The following is a 16552-nucleotide window of genomic DNA, read 5'->3' on the forward strand; positions in this document are numbered from 1 at the left end:
TATGAAATGGAGATAAACTGTTGAATAGAAGGTTGTGTTATCGTTTAAAAAATCAGCAGCAAACTCTTGATTAATTATTTTCTGTCTTGCTTTTTAAAGGAATCTTCTTGTTTTTATTGTTGCAAAGATCCATGACAACCTCACTACAATATGCAAGAAGACTAAATGCAATCCTGTAGATGTCTATTCAGATGTAATCCTCATTCAGTTCAATGAACCTACTCCTGGTGAGTTTATGAGTAAGCCCGACTTATTTTTGAGTACATATGTACTGTAAGAATTTGCCTCCGATATAACTTCTTTCTTAAAAGGATTTTTAAATGAGTTTGATAACTGAATCTAGATTCGGAACATGTCCTGTTGCACTCAGGTCCTGCTTGTAAGATTTGCATAGACATCTTGTTAGATGCTGTGATAACAGGATGATGGACTAGATGAGCCTTTGGCAAGGTTCACTTATTCACTTGAAGAGAGAGCCATCAATTGCATATAATCAAGTGATATGCATAGCTTTAAATTTAAATAGCCACCGGGTTGTGGGTATAAAAAGGATAGAGACTGAGACACAGGGAGACCTTCCCATGACCTCTCCTGCGAAGTTGCTATTGGCCTTCAGATGAAAGCTTCCATTAGCGCTAAAGAAAACTTCCCTCTCATTGCTAATAAATTCAAGTGTGGATGGTGCTGTAGTGGAACATGGAAAAAGGTTTAATCCCCCTCTTCCCATGCATTGTAGTCCTGACCTGCTCCTCCCCCACAGCTGTTTAAAGTACATGTTTAAAAAAATCTATGCACATGAATCTTATTTATTTATTTAAGATATTTCTATCCCACCCTTCTACCCTAAAGTAGGGTGCTCAGGATGGCTCACAGTACAATCATACAAAATAAAAACAAAAAAACATTAAAATAGATAAAAATACATAAAATACAGTTAAGAAATCTAGGGGAGTTATATGAAAAGGTGGATGTAAAACTAAAAAGAGGGGAAATAATTGTTTACATGCAATTAGCATTCTGTATAGTTTGAATGAGAAGTGAGCTCAGCTTTATTATAACACAGGTGGGCCAACTGTTTTTAAAAATCCTAAAAAGGCACTACTTGCCAACCAATTAAGCCACTTTCACACTGCACTTTATTCCTTTATTCAGATTACTTCTTAGCTGGTAATTTGCACATTAAATTTGCTCTTTCACGCAATGTACAAGCTAGTTCAGGAACATTTGTGGAATATAGTGCAAGTTTAGCGCTAATTTTCATGATAAATGATACCAGAAATAATCTGTTTGCAAGCTTGGGAGCCTGGAAAACTGCTGTAGTTTTTCACCAGGTGTAGCCGCTCATGTGGCATCCCAGCATGCAGTGAATTCTTGCCTTTTAGGCGAGAGGGATTTTTTTTGCCTGATGAAAATTGTGCCGGTATTCTGGTGTAGGCGTGGGTACCAGCAGCTTTTCTCACACACACCCCATGTCTATACAACTAAAAAAAAAAGGATATTAGATGATAAAGGGAGAGGAGTTGCATGGCTACAGGATGAGATCTTAGACCTCCTACACAGTGGGGAACTACACTGCACATGTGTACAACAGGTGAGAGACAAAAACAAGACACTGTTCATTGTAGCCATGTGAAAGATATTTGTGTGAAATGCCAGTTTATCAGCTGAAAAAGCTACTGTTCCTTAACACAACAGTACTGCAGTGTGAAAGAAATTTTAGAAATCAAGACAGAATCACAACCATTTTAATCCATTAAACTAACACAATAAGCCCCATGTCTGAAAGCAGCCAAAATCTACAAAAATCTGTTGCCTTCTGGCTTCTTACAACCAGGTGTGGAAAGCCAATAATAATTGGAGGGCTGGGTTTTATAAAGGGCCCAGTTCCATCTAGAATCCCACACTGCTGCTCTTGCTTTCCTTAGAGTAGTATATATTTATTATTATTTATTACATCTTTGGTCTGTCTTTCTTTCTGTGATATTCAGGATGGAGTCATAGAATTCCCAGGCACTGACCAGGCTCAGAACTGCTTAGCCTTGCAAGGCTGTTGAATCATGTACCTTCAAGCCCATGACTTGGGACCATAGTATCAAATGGCATTATGCCACTGGTTAGAAATCTGTGAGGTTCGACCACAGTCACTATAGATGTCCATTTCCCATTCATTTTCCCACACTCTGAGTGCACAGCCCATTCATATAGATATGCTTTGGGCCCTTAATCAGAAAATAAACAGTACATCTGGAGCATATTCATTTCCATAATTTGTGCCCATCCAGATGTGGTTGGATCGCAAGTGCCATCATCCCTGACAATTGACCATGCTGGGGATGATGGAAGTAGGAGTCTAAACATCTAGAGGGCCAAATGTTCACCATCACAGCTGTAATCCTCCCAACCTTAAAAAGGTGGTGAAAGGATCATAGAAACTAAAAGGATCATGACACAAACATATGTATGTATATATGGCCATATCTTATGTTATAATATATGGATAGTAGGAGTACATAGCTTGCATAGGATGAACAGGAAATTTAATTGGATTTTTCAGGTTTCTTGCCCAGCTATTGAGTCAAGACAAATTAACCCTGTATTACTCTCTTATAACTTCAACTGGACTAAATTAATAGACAGTTCCATATGCATCATGCTTAGCTAATTCAGACACAGTCTGGTGTACTGGTTCCTGATTTGTGTGAGCTTTCTTGCAAAAATTTCATGCAGATTCTGAATATAATGGCCCTGTGACCAATAACATGTCTCCACAGGAAACAAATCAAGGGAAAGGGATCAAACTAGCAAATATTACTCATTAACTTCAAAAGCTTTATTCACATTCCTGTAGTATTTCCGGGGAACTAATAACAGCCAACACTGTAGGGCCAAATAATTGTAATCAGCAAAACATTCAAATTCATACTTCCCCTTATCATCAGAAAGCTTTCCAGGTGGTTTTGACATAAACAACTCATTTAAAAGGTACATTTTGACCCAGTTCTTAGTTAAATCACTCAGAAGCCTCCTTAATTCCTCTGTTCAGTGTGATTTCTGTCTTTAGCTTCTTCTGCCCACATTAATGTAAATGATTCATTGGCCAGGTGGGTGGGGAAACAGCTTGGAATTTTTTGATCTCCAAAAGACCTTTCTAAGTCTATAATTGGTCACTTGATTCGTAGTGTGTTAATCCTGCAGGGGAACAAATGAGATCACCATCTACATTTAGATTTGGGTGTGGCATTTTCTCTATGATAAGAAAGTACAATGCCACTCTGTTGTAACCCAAACAATGTGTAGGGTTACCAACCCTTGAAATAAATAAATTCTGGTACTTGGACAAGGCCCAATGGAACACAGCATGGGCCTAGGGCTGGAGCAAGCACTACTGGGTGAATCTTGGACAGAGCGAGGGAGAGAGGAGAAATTCGATTCAGCTAGCATTTAAAGACAAATCTATCAAATGCACACTTTCCTAAACAATATGAGAACTGAAATACAGTCACCCTTTGAAATTCAGTTACTCATATTTTGCAATGCAGTTCTCCAGCCAAATAATGTTTACAAGAAATATGTATATTAGGGAAAAGTGTGTACTAAAATTAATATATTAGTGAAATAATGCATTATATTAGGGAAGATTGCATACAAAAACGAGTACATTAGTCAAAACTGCACACAAAAATTGATTATTAAGAGAAATTCACAATAAATGTTGAAGAATTTTCATACTTTTTTTAAAAAAATGCATATTGCTGCAGAAATGTAGAGTACTGAATTTCAGATTGGAAAAAAAGAGAAACTGAGAGAACTGAAATTGACACATCCTTCCATCCCTAGATAGAGCTCAACATTTGTGACCACAACCATGAAATAAAGAGGCGAGACACAGATGAAGTTGGATGAAAACTTGGGCCACGTTTATTAAACTTATCAACTTTAATAAACTTTATTAAATGAACCAACTGTCTGCAGTGTGCATGTGTGGGAAACTTGATATTCAATCCCTTGGGGGAGACCCATCCTGCCATGTAAAAGGGTGTGTGTTTGCACCTAACTTCCACCACCTTTTCATTGGCCCCACCCTAAAGGTGGGTAGGGAGGCCTTCCTGACTCACCCCCTCCTGATGCCACACAACTCCGAGTGAGTAGCACAGGTTAGCCCCAAAGGAGATCCCTACCCAGCCAACAGGTCCGCACAAACCCAAAAGCCAGTCTCAGGTGTGGCCTTTCACCTTAAAGGTGCCTAAGGGTGTGTGCCAATACCCTAACCTATAAAGTTCTAGCACATAGCCACCACAGAAGAGAAGAAGCCTCTGCTTAGTCCTGTTTATCCCACCTGCGTCAAATAATGTCATGCAGGGCACACTGCAGATAATTCAAGAAGAAATTGTTGCCCAAGTCTGACAAATGAACTCCATCCGGTTGATAGAGTTCCAACCTTGTACACTTCACCTCAGGGTGATGAACAACCTCTCCCTGCAAACGTGCAAGGACAAGGTGGATTCCCTTATTTATGTTTTTACGCATCCAATTAAGAGACCTAAGGTCTTCTGCACCCCTCCAAACCCGCCTGGGAAGCATGTCTGACCAAACAATTAATGTTCAGGGCCAACTCTGCCAAATAATCCCAATTTCCAAACAAGACTGAACAATAGGGGTCTTACCCTTCAGTAGCCCCAAATCATTACCCCTAAATGTATAACTAAAACATGTGGAGAGTGCTGCACCAACCCAGAGTTGAACAGCATAGGCAAGAACTGGTCCCATTTAATTCCCCACCTACCCAGCCACTGGACCTCCGCACAGTGACTGAGACCCAACTGGTTTCCATAGGTGGGCTGTGACGCTCTATGGCTGGCCCAAAAAAGCATACTGTACCCACAGATGAGCACTCTGATCCACTCCAGCACCCTTCAACCACCTGTCAAAACAAAACCACAAGTGACCAACAGAATAAGTGAATACTGCCATCAATGCAGGCCCTTAAAAGGCCTAATAAACCTCAAAATGCCCCCGACTTCCAACGCTCCACTGCTTGAATGTTGCCACTCCCCAGGCCAAGGCAGGCTGCAGTAGATGCCACCCCACTATGAAATGAGTGGGTCCCTAAATCGGCCACCTCAATTCCCAATTGTGTGAGAGCACACTTGGCAACCACCCAAAACTGATACTTAGTAAGAGGCTGGCCATCCCAGTGGCAGAAAAAGGGGCCTGATTGTGACCCACACCATTGAGTAAAACATTTAATGGCTTTGACAGGGCACAAATTCCTTGACCGAGGAAGCAGCCAAATTATCCTTAGTGCCCTTGCTATACTGATCAGTCTTAGACTGGTGCAAATGAATGTGGACATAGCCTTCACCCCATGTGATATCCCTGTGCTCTAAGGCCCTACCAGACCAGTCAGATCTAGAATTAGCCCGCAGTTCAGCCATTCTAAAGGCACCAAAAATGTTGTCACAGCCACAGCATGAAACAGAGCCGCCTCATACTCCAAAGCACAGACAGCTGGTCATGTACTGTACAAGCCAACCAAAACCCCTGGAGAAATAGGACGTATGGGTGCTCTCCCCCAACCTGCTGGTTTTGGGGGACTTCAACGTGCATGCCGAGGCCGCCCTTACTGGAGCCCCTCTGGATTTCATAGAAACCATGACTTCGTGGGAACTGCACCTTAGTAATACAGGGCCAACCCATGTAGCCAGTCATGCTCTTGACCTTGTGTTTATCTCGGGAGGGGAGGAAAGTGCTCTGGAAATGGGAGTTGTTTCTTCTAACCCCGTGTCATGGTCAGATCACTATCTGGTGAATATAGACCTCTCGATGCCACACACCATCCGCAGGGGACAAGGACCTATTAGGATGGTCGCCCCAGATGCCTGATGGATCCTAAAGGATTCCTGAATGTGCTGGGAGAGTTGGAGCTGACTGAAGGACGCCCGGTCGAAGCCCTGGTGATGGAGTGGAATAGGGAGATCACTAGGCCAGTTGACCAGGTGGCTCCGAAACGTCCTCTCCCCCTGAACAGAACTCAGACAGCACCCTGGTATACACCACGGTTGTGAGGTCTGAGAAGGGAGGTGAGACGACTAGAGCGCCGGTGGCGGAAATCTCGCTCTGAAGACGATTGGACACTGGTTAGAGCGGCAATAGCTGCCTACCAGGTGGCAACAAAGGCAACAAAGAAGGAATTGGAAGAGAGTGAGACAAGAGAAGCCCAGAGCAGGGGCAACCAGTTCAGCAAAGAAGCAAGCAAGCCAGGAGCTTGGGAGAAGCGGTAACGTGGCTGAGTGCTTGATCGTGAAAGGCGAGGGAGAAGTGTGCTGCGGAGATGGCAGTTTCACTTTCAGCCAGAATGCCTCTGGAGAGGCTCACTGAACGTAATTATTCTAGCTGGAGACTTAGAATGCAGGCTTTCTTGACGAAAGAAGATGTATGGCAGGTAATCGAAGACGACCCACCAGGTGCTCCGCAGCCAGCGTGGATTCGCATGGATGAAAAGGCAAGAGTGTTTATTATATTGGCTTTGGAAGACTCTTAGTTATTACATGTGACAGAACGGCCAACAGCGAAACTGACTGCTTTGAACGAAGTACATGTGAGACAGCCAGCCAGTAGCAAGATATACTTAGCGCGTACACTTTATCAGATGAAGCTGGCTGAGGACAGGACAATGTCTGAGCATTTGTTGGAATTACAAAGACTGTTTGCAGAGCTGCAGGAGCGGAATGTAGAGCACACACAGTTGCAGAGAGTTTATATAATCCTATCTTCATTGGATTCGTCTTGGGATCCGTTAGTCAGTTCATTAGAGACTATGCCAGACGCAGGCTTGACTACGGATTACGTCTCAGGCAAGCTTCTCCAGGAATGGGAGAGAAGGAAAGAAGCCAAAGGACGGGAGAAAATGGAGAGAAGAGAAAGCAGGAAGACAAACTGCAAAGACACAGAAGCAAGATCGTTTGGACTAAAAGCTTGTTATTATTGTGGTTCGAAAACACATCGACAAAGAGACTGCGAAGCAAAGCGTAAAGGACGAGGCTGGAAGCCGAAAAGTGTGCAGCTGGTGAGTGCTGGGACTAGTAAACCGAAAAGCTGTGAGAAAAGAGACAGTGATGTATAGGTTGTTGATTCTGGAGCCACCCATAGCTTAATAAAGGACAAAACTTTGTTCAGAACTTCACTTCCCGTGAAAGAGGATGTTGTGCTGGCGGATGGCACACACAGAGAGGTGTTGGGAAGAGTACAGTAAAACTCAGTGTATTAAATACAATTATGACGGATGTATTGTATGTACCAGGTTTGGAATGTAATATAATGTCTGTAAAGAAACTGAATGCAATGGGATATACTGTAACATTTAAACAAGGGACGTGTGAGATACAGAAAGGAGCCAAAATCTGTATGAAGGGGTTTCTGAAGGATTTGCTGTTTTACATTCAGTTCAAACACGCAGGTTGTGCTGCTATGAGTGCTAACAGAAAGCCTCATGACAGCTGCATTCATCTATGGCACAGAAACCTAGGACATGCTAGTTTTGGTACAATCATGAAAACTCCCAGTAATAGTGTGGATGTAACACTGAAGGAGTGCGACAAATATGTAGAATGTGATGTGTGTAAACAAACCAAAGCCACAGTTGCTCCCATATGCAAAGAGGCAGAGTGTAACACAAATGCATCATACCAGATGATTCATGTTGATTTAGCGGGACCGTTTCAAAGCTCACAGGGAGGAAACCGAGACTTCAACACATTGCAAGGTTTGGGGCAAGGTGCTGGGTGCACATACCCAAAGGGAAGAGACATGGGAAACTTGCTCAAAGAGCACAGAGGGGAAATGTGATCGGATTCCAGAACGCATATTACCGTGTTTGGGTACAAAGTCAGAGAAAGGTGGTGCTGAGTAGAAGCATCAAAATACAAGAGCAGGATTGGGTTCAAAGTACATATGTTGATCTAAATAGTTCACAAGATGCATCCACAGAACATGACTTAGAGCAGGAGGTAAAACAACAACAAGAAGAAGAACCTGTTACTGGAGTGGATGGGGAGAACATAGAGGAAACTGTAACATTGAGACGCTCTGAAAGAGCTAACCTGGGGAAACCACCGGAAAGGTTTCAGATTGGCACAATCAGAAGTAAAGAAACAAATAAATACACAGAAATCTATGATGAGGAAACGTTGTATCTAGATTGTGTGAAACCATAGAGGTCTGTAATGATTGTAACTCTGTACAGCAATGTATCAAACATGTATTGTTAGTGCAAATGTATGTCTTTATGGAAAAGGTGGGAACTGTAGGCTGCTCAGAAGTATGTGCATAGAGTTTTCCAGAAAGACAGTACAGAACCGACTATAAAGGGGTTAATCTGTGTTCAGGACTGCCAAGGTCAGCTCACAGCAGATGCAGCTGGCGAAGGGCAGTGAAAGCTATATATCCTTGAAAGTGAAAGCACAAAGTGCGGGGGATGTCGTTAGAAGTTAGGAGAAGCCAGGAATGCGTTTATGTCTATAACTTAAAGTCAGTAAAGACTCTTAAACCTATAACTGTCTGTGTCTATCTATCTTGGGTACACTGCTGCTATCCACAACCAGGTACAACCGGTCACTAGGCTTACGCTTGGAATCTCCGCTACAACAGTCAAACCTGTCTGCTTTCTACTGGTAAAAAGAGAGTCAGCCCTTTGGAGTTTCCCCTTTAATAGTGACCTGCTGGTGGCAATCATCTCTGCTGGTGGCTGCAATTTTATAGCCCAGCCCAGAATACATTGAGAATGCACCAGTGACAAACGTCTGTGTTGGGGCTCGGGAACAACAGCTTTCAATCATTCACCAGGATTGATTTCCCAGACAGATCTCCTCAGGTGTAAAGGGAGAAGAAAAAAATCCAGATTGGGGGAGGGATGAAGGAGGATTTCAGTCCCTACCCTTGCTGTTCATCCTATTGCATTTGTCAGAGACAAGGGCCAGGAAATTTATTTGATAGTACAAGCCACGTAAGAGTTAATACTATGAAAATATTTGTTCAGGAGAGATTTTACACCTATAACAGTTCAAATAAAATATTGATGAATCTAACTTGATTGGATGTTAAACATTTGGAATCCCTGTCACATAGAAAACATAAGTGCTGCTGCCTACATAAAAAGAAAGCATTGCACAATAACGTCTTTCTAGGCTTGACATATGGCAATGAAATGCAAACTTTGCCTTAAAAAAAGATTGAGAGGAAGGAAAGCGGAGGCACAGGTGGCTTTGAAGTAATCAATACTTGGCATAAGGGGACTATAACGAAGAAGAAGAAATAAGAAAGGATAAAGAACTCAGTTTGGGCAACAGGCCAAATTGGAGGATGTAATTTTTTAAAAAAAAAAAACCAAGGAAATGAACTGCTACTCCGTCTGTTGTGTGAAAAAGCTTTCTTCAGGACAAAAAGCCAATAAATTATTTAAAATTATTGTAAGAATATTTGTTGTTATTTTAGAAGAGGCAAAATGTGTTGACCAAAGAGAACAGAATGCTTGTTTGTACTTTCTAGAAGTGTGTGTGGCGAAAAAGAGAGAACAAAAGAATAGAGGGAATGTGAAAAATAACTGGGGAGGGGTTACCTTAAACAGATTTACACCCAATTTTGTATATCCTTTGTTGCCAAATTTAGAAAATGTGATATAAAACCAGGTCTATTAAATGAAATTTAGAGTGATTTTGAAAACTAGACAAGGATTTACATAAAATCTGTCACCAAAAGCCCCTTTCAGACAATCTGTATAGAATGAATATGCAAAAGGGGTATGTGTGTTTGCAGAATTCTTGATCTTGAGAAGAGACTATGCACATTTACATATGTAGAGGCTGTACACATAGTAGACTGAACAAATATTTATTTATTTATTGCATTTATACTTCACCTTTTCTCCAAGGAGCTCAAGGTTGTGTATATGGTTCTCTGCCTCCTCATTTAATTCCCACAAGAACCCTGTGAGGTAGCTTAGGCTGAAAAGCAGTGACTGGCCCAAGGCCACTCAGTGAGCTCCATGTCTGAGTGCGGATTCAAACCCTGGTCTCCCAGGTCCCAGTCTGACACCCTAACCACTATGCCGCACTATGGGCCAGGAGCAGAGCCTGCCACCATCATCCCACATTAATTTCAGTCTTCACAAGTCTTGTCTGAAAACGGCTAGTGTGGTATCTAAAAGTATGTAATTGTTTATGAATTCAGGGCTCAGTCCTTTGAATCACAAGACAGAAAGGATGCTACATGGTGCACCAGTAATATCACACTTTGTGCTATTCATGTACTATTTAGGCACAAATGCACTTCAGCCCATTGATTTCGACACATTCATTTTAATGAGCATAAGGACACCTTAATTCTATGTTGAATTGCAGCCTAACCATCACATGAAAATTATGGGAATGGAATAAAGTCCTTATTTTTTTTCCCCCAAAAAGTAAGATTTGTTAAGACTTTCCAAATCAAAGAAAAACATCTATTGCTACAAGCATAAAAAAAACTTACACATATACAATAATACATACAAGAAAAAGTAAGAATTTTTAAGTTAAAAAATAAGATAAGCAACTGTAATAGCTGACAAAAAGAAACAAAGTGGATACACAGATATAGGTTTGGTTACAGAAAACATAAGATCAAAGCTGGGAGGAAGAGCGGGATATAAATCAAATAATAAATAAATAAATAAATAAATAAAGGAAAAAGGCAACAATACATCTTCGACAAATGTACAATGCATTGCACATCAACAAATATTAACTGAAATAATCAGGGGTTCATAATATAATTAATCAACAATTAAAGTACGAAATAAATCAGTCGGCCTATAACATCCCTCCATAAAGTTGCATGCATTGATGGAGGATCCCAATAGTGTTTTTGATCAAAATATATTTAATAAAACAAGACAATTTCGCATAGAACATATCCAAGGAATAAAGTCCATTTCTGTTAGCTTTACCATGTTATAAATTGCCATGGGAGTTGGTCTGAGTGTTAGAGAAAAGTACAACCAGCTGACAATTACCTGAACAAACCCTCACACCATGTGGTGGAGAACTATGAATGTCCACATGTCAGAATGTTCACTGTCATGCCAGTGTGGGTTCAATGTATACATAATTCGTGCAATCCATCTCCTTATACAAAAATGTGAAAGATCATTTTGTATATGCATTTGTACATGTTAGGTGCAGTGGAAGCATATGAGCATTCATGTTTTTCTGTGGAAACAGAGGCCTGTTCAAGTGAAAAGTCTGAATAGCCAACAGTCCTTGGTAATTAGCTCCGTACATATATTTTGCTTAAACACTGGTAGCTTTTATGGTCCAAATGCATACGCACACAAAAAATGAGACCCAGTGAACCTGAATCTAGCCTTTCACAGCTCTCAAAAGGACATCTCAAAAAGAGAGAATTAAATGAAATTCAAGCAGAGATTGGTGTGTGTCACCATAGCTACAGCAGTATCCTAGTTAAGGCAAATAGAGCAGGTCCATCTACTCTTGCTGCATGTCAGTTGCAATTCCATTCTAACAGCTTGTCACCAAAGGTTATACATGTAACCAATATAGCTGGCCCTGGGTAGCTGAAATGAATGCCTTTGGAAAACTACATGGGACATTCCTAGACTCAGTTGCGTCCTCCTGCATGATTAACAGACAAATCACTATCAGGTGGCTTTTTGAAAGGCTAGACAATAGTGTTATCAGTGGCTATTAATCATGTTAGGACTTTCATGCAGAGAAGTAGTAGACCCCTGTGAACTAGATGCTGGAGACAAAGAACAGGTGAAGGTCATTGCCTTTATGTCCTGCTTGCGAGCATCCAGAGGCACTAGGCAGGCTGCAGTTAGAAAGAGAATGCTGAACTAAATGGAGCTTGGTCTGATCCTGGGGCAATCCTTATTCCTATGCCAGACCCTTGGGTATTGGTCATTATGCACTCTGTTATACTGATATTATTGTCAAAACTATTTGACAGAACTATTTGCTGTAGTTGTTCTTGAGTGCCGAGCTCTTCTGGGAGATCATTGGGAGAATGACTGTTTTCACAACCACCTCTCCTCTCTTGAAACCATTTTTTTTTTGAGGCAGTACTCATTGGTAGAGCACCAGCATTTCTTTTTTTAATTTTTGTTGTCCATGCCAGTGTAGTGCTATAAATCCACAAGACCATAATATTTTGAGGAGGGCATTTCATGCCTAGGGATCTTCCTTTAATGCCTAGGGATCCTTTCTGGGCCAGAATGCATACAACTGGTAAATGCCTGCCTACAATACTTCTTGTTTTAGAATATTTTCTGACTATTGTCACATATATGTGATGTTCCCTGTAGCATGCCTAGTTTGCTGTATTTAGGAGCTTGAACCCATGCTTATTAGAATCCATTCTATGAGGTTTATAGTGGTAACCAGAGCTAGTAATTAGAAGGCCTTCCTATATAGCTATATTAGCTTTCTTGCAGGTCTCACAGTTCTTTGAGGTGAACTGCCAGCTCAGAGAGACTGAGCTAGATTGCAGATGCCTTATCAGTACAGAGGTATGAGAACTGGGAGAATTATTGCTTAATAGTAAAAGCAACTAGAGAATATCTCCATCAGACGTAGACCATCCAACTTTCTCATATGACATATGCTCGCTGTCTCATGCCTTGCACCTGTTGTTTAGAACTAAGGAAACTCACTAGTCAATTACAGGCCTCAGCTATTTATCTAGGGTTCTGTTTATTAAGTGCCATCTAAGCTTTGTGAAAAACATAAACATCTTCATAATAATCCATATATAGCAGGTGTGGCTTATTAGCAAAGACTATAAAAAGCCCTGAAAAACCATCCCATGCTGGAACTCAACATAGACCCAAGTTCCTAGGATGGTGTGCTTTGTACCAAACCTCCGACAGGGCTCCACTTGTCATTCTGAAGGGTTCCCTGACAACAGAAGGAATGTAAAATTGACTGCTTTGCTTTCTGTATCTCTACACTTAGTAGTTAATAAACCTGTGACTTTTCACCCCATCTGTGTTGTTACTGTATCCAAATTTGCAAAGAACCATAGCCTTTGACACAAAAAGTTGTCTCTGGCAAACCAGCCAGACATTTTGTGCTGGCACCCATGATACATTTATCAAGATATGAGTACTGACACCTACAAAAAAAGAGAAAGAAATGAAAACAAAAACAAAACACTGCTTGAAATGACCAGAGTTCTTGGAACTCAGTAAACATTATCAGTTTCTCCTGTGTGCTAGCATCCTTTCATATGCAATGATGGCTGGAGGTTCCATGTGAGTGGGGCAGTGGAATCTGCTCTGGGCTTTAGTCTGAACTTTGAAGGTGCTGAAACCCAATCCCAAAATACTCCTTGTAAATTCAGATTTGTAAAACCCAGAGTGGATTCTACTGCCCCACTGACATGGAGCCACCAGCCACCGCTGCTTATATGATTGGTCACTATTCTTCCCAGTTCTTTAACCTTCCTTTGCTTACCAGGAGTCTTGGTGTGTATTCCTCATGTGCATCTTAGGCAATATAATTCCCCATCTTGTAGTGGAGGTGAGGTTGCCCTCACTCCTCCTTCCTTCAATTAAGCCTCAGGAGTTTGTCTCACACAGGGAGGCTGATGAGGAGAGGGACATGTGGTGGCCGATACCAATTGGAAAGGAGCAGGAGCAGGGCTTGTAAGCCAGCTTCTCCCCAAAGCCTTTCTCTTTGATGTTTCTGCTGTGTCCACCCTCCCTACATGCAGTGTGGGCTTTGCTGGCCACCTGTTAAAGGGGCTAAGTAGGATTTTTTGGGGGGAGGATTCCTTACTTGGCTATAGGATCTTTCCTTTTTTCACCTGCTTCATACTGTTGGGATGAATTTATTTGGGTTTTGGGAATGGTGTGGTTTGTTTGCCTTGTAGGGCACAGAGTCCAGATAGGTAAGGAAGTTGGGGAGAAAATCTTTAGGTATACTGAGACATTATGGGGTTACGGGCACCCTTTAGGGATCTGACAGTCCTCTGTGCCTGGTGTGACCTGGGGGATGCCCTTTGATTTGTGGGTACAGTGGGGCCTGGGTACACATGTTGGGTCCACACTCAAGGCTCACCTAGCAAGAAGGGAGTAATTTCTTCCCCATCCACTGCTGGGGAGCCACAACCAGTGGCAATTTGGTTAATTACTTAATTTTTTCTGCATTTCCTCCAAGTTTTTTAATTACTTAATTTTTTCTGCAGTTCCTCCAATTAATATTATTATTAATAATAATAACTTATTTTTCTGCAGTTCCTCCAAGTTTTTTAATTACTTATTTTTTTCTGCAGTTCCTCCAATTAATATTATTATTAATAATAATAACTTATTTTTCTGCAGTTCCTCCAAGTTGTTATAATTTAATAAATATAACCTACATTTCAATGTCATGTCTCTAGTCTTCATTGTGGGTGTGGGGGCAATACCTCCTTGCTTGGATTTCCAGTATTGTCAGACTTCCACTGCAACTTGCCTCTAATAATTCTGTTCCCTACTCCTCTCTGCCAATTTTGATTGTTTCTTGGACCTGAATTCGACTCAACTTCTATCTCATTCTTTGATTTAATGTTATAGACTGGATGCCTTATTCACCAAAATAGTATTGTCTGCCCTGTTGCCTGATCACCAGTTGACATGGCCTTGTGGAGAGACAGTGAAACCTTTCATGTGATGACAGTACTGTTGTGGGTAATATCATGGTGCTGGACGCTGCAACAGACTGAAGCAGTACACCTCTGTATATATCAGGATGTCCCATCCTAAGTGCTTGATTCCCGCTGCTTCATGGAGTTAGACCAGTTTAAAGTTTCCAGTTTAAATAGTTTATGGCTTAAAATTTAAATGTTGTTTGTTCAATATGGGAGAGGGGCAGTATAGATAGTAGATTGCCTTAATTATTTGTTTAAAAATATTAATTACCATTTTTACCAGAGATGTCCAAGTTTTTAATTATTGACAAATCATTTTCTCATTTCTATAATGAAAAAGATACTTAAGAAACCTGTAATATATTCTTGCTACTTAAACAAAAAAGATATCTGTTTTCATTTGATGACAAAATGTGACTTTGTCTCTTAAAGACTGAGTGCCCTTTTTGTAAAGGAGCTTCTAGAATTACTTGTATTGAATGGAAAAAAATGATTTCATTTTTAGGTGGTTGCTATTTGCAGAGAAACTAAATAGGCTCATCAATGCCTGGTATCATATTCTGCAAAAAAGGCATATATGCTAATTTAACTGATTCATTTTTACTTATCCTATTCAGAAGGGCAAATGATTGTTGCAGATTTCACTGATCTACTTATTTGCCCTTAATTAAACATTTAAAGTTTTATCATCTCTGTGCCAGTCAGTATTTAGAACCTGGCTTGGCTGCCAGTAACAAATGTTGTGAGCTATGGACCCATCTGGATCAGGAAGAATAGTGGTGAAGGCCCCAGAAGTGCTAGGTCCAGATTCAGGACCTTACACAAACTCAGCCAGGAGCCCCTTAAGCTAGAGACTACCCAATTGGGATTTGTATAGACTGGGGATTGGGGAGAAATTTCTTCAGTCCACATTTGACAAGAAACTGACTGTTTTTAAGATGTTTTGTTTTCATATGTTTTTAAAGATGTTTTGTTTTAACATGTTTTAAAGTATTTTGTTTTTAAGATGTTTTAGAGTGCTTTTAGTGTTTTTGTTTACCGCTATGGGCTCTTTCTGGGAGGAAGGGCAGAATATAAATTTAATAAATAAATACATATTTTATGGGTGGGGTTACAAAAATGTGTATTTTATAAGGAAATTCATTGAAAAGCATATGAAATGCATATTTTAGGAGGTGTATAAAATGCATACAAAAGACATACTGTTTCAGTGTGATTTGCAATGCATTTTAATCCTCAAAAAACAGGATAAAAAGAGCGATGACTGAGCGCACATGAAAGTGATGTGGAATAGAAATAGGCTGATGTATCCATCCCTACTGCCGATAGGACCCACTGGTCCAGATTCCCCCGAGGAGCCAATCCTCTTTGCAACAAGCACTCAGGTTCACCAATACAGGCAATGCACAAGGTAGGGGTTGAGAGGCAATGGAGTGGTAAGCTTCTGGGTTTGCCTTTGTGTTTGTCTCAGATTGTGTAGAAGTTAGTCACTCAGTAGTAGGAATGTGCTAGAATTCTACCCAATTCGGATTTGGCTCCAAATTTTCCATTAATTTGCTTATTCTCTATAGTGGCGGATCAGATTTTTATGTATGAATTTTCCATGGCTATTTTTGAAAACAGAATTGTTCTAAAATATTAATATTAACAACATTGATTTTATCGATATTTCCTTTCATTTATTGATATTTCCTTTCAAATATCAATATTGATATAAATGTTTTTTGTGAGAGGAAAAAATGGATTGGTAAAAGCAGCAGTTAGTGAACAAAGAACTAACTTGAGTCGATACTGGCCTGTTAGATCAGTGGAATGCCAATGGATCCCATTCCTACTCAATAGCCAGAACTAACTTTGTTGGTCTTTC

The sequence above is a fragment of the Rhineura floridana genome, chromosome 5 (genome assembly GCF_030035675.1).
Source record: "Rhineura floridana isolate rRhiFlo1 chromosome 5, rRhiFlo1.hap2, whole genome shotgun sequence".
NCBI classification, from domain to species: Eukaryota; Metazoa; Chordata; class Lepidosauria; order Squamata; family Rhineuridae; genus Rhineura; species Rhineura floridana.